This window comes from Malus sylvestris, chromosome 12, assembly GCF_916048215.2.
Source record: "Malus sylvestris chromosome 12, drMalSylv7.2, whole genome shotgun sequence".
Taxonomy (NCBI): domain Eukaryota; kingdom Viridiplantae; phylum Streptophyta; class Magnoliopsida; order Rosales; family Rosaceae; genus Malus; species Malus sylvestris.
In genome coordinates, this window is record NC_062271.1 from 18,428,352 (window position 1) to 18,430,906 (window position 2,555).

The window sequence follows — 2,555 nt, forward strand, 5'->3', positions numbered from 1 at the left end:
CTATAACTTTTACATTTTTGTAACAGTTTTTTATTCTTTTAAGAAGTATTCCTCAAAAATGTTTTGAGGAAAGATGTACCTTTTTATATAAGATACCAAACAGCTTCTTATTTTTGTCATATAATTTCACATTAAGATGTACTATTCACACACATATTTTTATTTCTCACACATTCTTTGTTAATTTTTATCCGTCGATCTTCTTCAATTTATCAGACCCGATACATGAAAATTAAAAAGATGTGTGAAAGGCAAAAAAGTGTGTGAATATCACATCTCTTTAGTAATCCATTAGCAGGTCATATACGATATTGACGCGTGTAATCCACATAACCTGTCAACGTAGCATTCTGCAAGTCCAAACAAATTAGGAATCCAAATACCTTCACAAGCAAGGAAAGGGGCAACAAAAATCCAAGATAGAGCAGGTCACCTTCTCCCTCATCAAATAAAGAAAACTAAAAATCAGAGGTCAACAATTGTTGGCACTTGCCCACCTAGAAACATCTGGGCCGTTCGTTTCACTGACTTTTCTTGTCCACGCGTTCCTCGTCCACTCCGGAATCCAACCTAAAAATGGGATTTGAGTCGGCTCATCCTCCCTATATAAACTCCTCACCCCCTCCACTCTTTCTCACAATTCTCTCAACAATTCTCGCCCATCGTCCCCAAATCTCTCTCAAATTCCTAATTTCTTTCGAATTTCAAATCCCCAATTTCTGAAACCATGCAGATCTTCGTGAAAACCCTGACCGGCAAGACCATCACTCTCGAGGTCGAGAGTTCGGACACGATCGACAACGTCAAGGCTAAGATCCAGGACAAGGAGGGCATTCCTCCCGACCAGCAGCGGTTGATTTTCGCCGGAAAGCAGCTCGAGGACGGCCGGACCCTAGCGGATTACAATATCCAGAAGGAATCGACGCTCCATCTGGTGCTTCGGTTGAGGGGAGGCATGCAGATTTTCGTTAAAACCCTAACCGGGAAGACGATAACTTTGGAGGTCGAGAGTTCGGATACGATCGATAACGTCAAGGCCAAGATCCAGGATAAGGAGGGTATTCCTCCGGATCAGCAGAGGCTTATCTTCGCCGGCAAGCAATTGGAGGACGGCCGGACCCTGGCGGATTACAATATCCAGAAGGAATCGACTCTCCATCTTGTCCTCCGTCTCCGGGGAGGTATGCAGATCTTCGTCAAAACCCTAACCGGGAAGACGATTACTCTGGAAGTGGAGAGCTCGGACACTATTGACAACGTCAAGGCCAAGATCCAGGATAAGGAGGGAATTCCCCCGGACCAGCAGAGGCTGATCTTTGCCGGAAAGCAGTTGGAGGATGGCCGAACCCTAGCCGATTATAATATTCAGAAGGAGTCGACTCTCCACTTGGTTCTGCGATTGAGAGGAGGTATGCAGATTTTTGTCAAAACCCTAACGGGGAAGACAATCACTCTCGAGGTCGAGAGCTCTGATACCATCGATAATGTGAAGGCCAAGATCCAGGATAAGGAGGGAATCCCACCAGACCAGCAGAGATTGATTTTCGCTGGTAAGCAATTGGAGGACGGAAGGACTTTGGCGGATTACAACATCCAAAAGGAGTCTACTTTGCACTTGGTCCTGCGTCTGAGAGGTGGCATGCAAATTTTCGTGAAGACCCTTACCGGGAAGACCATAACTCTGGAGGTCGAGAGTTCCGATACTATTGACAATGTGAAGGCGAAGATTCAGGACAAGGAGGGCATTCCTCCGGATCAGCAGAGGCTCATCTTTGCCGGGAAGCAATTGGAGGATGGCCGGACCCTGGCGGATTATAACATCCAGAAGGAGTCGACTCTTCACCTCGTGCTCAGGCTTCGTGGTGGAATGCAGATATTTGTGAAGACCCTAACAGGGAAAACAATTACCCTGGAGGTTGAGAGCTCCGACACTATTGATAATGTCAAAGCTAAGATCCAGGATAAGGAAGGGATCCCACCGGACCAGCAGAGGCTGATCTTTGCTGGGAAACAGCTTGAGGATGGTCGCACCCTTGCAGATTATAACATCCAGAAAGAGTCTACCCTCCATCTTGTCCTTCGTCTCCGTGGCGGTGATTTCTGAAGAAGTTTGTTGGTTTTAGTTGTTTTGTGTTGTTATGGTGGTGAATAATGGTGGTGTGTTTTGGTTGGTGGCCAATGTGCCACTAAAGTCATGTTATGTTTTAGGGTTTGTGGGTTGTGTTCTTTTATGTTTCCTTTAGTTGTTAATTTCTCAGTTTGGTATTAATGAACAATTTCTAGTCTTGTGAACTTTATCTGATTCCCTTTCCTTTCAATAGTGTTCTTATTTTCCTTTACTTGCTTTCTTCTGATGTTGGTTGTGTTCTTGTTGGTGAACCGCCAAGTTTATGCTCCAATTTTGACTTTTAAATAGCTTATTCGCCTCTCATGCTGTAGTAACATGCTAAGGCTTATAAATCTGTGGTCCGAATGTTGGTTTGATGTGTTGTTCTAGCTTCCTAGCAACTCTTGTTTGGTGTGAAGTTTGAGTATTATAAATTCTAAAAGCTTCC

At 44.5% G+C, this 2,555-nt stretch overlaps 1 pseudogene; it reads left to right on the top strand.

Moving 5' to 3' along the window:
* The first annotated feature begins 621 nt into the window (after nt 1-621).
* Nucleotides 622-2,292, top strand: LOC126593336 (polyubiquitin-like; annotated as a pseudogene).
* The last annotated feature ends 263 nt before the right edge of the window (nt 2,293-2,555 follow it).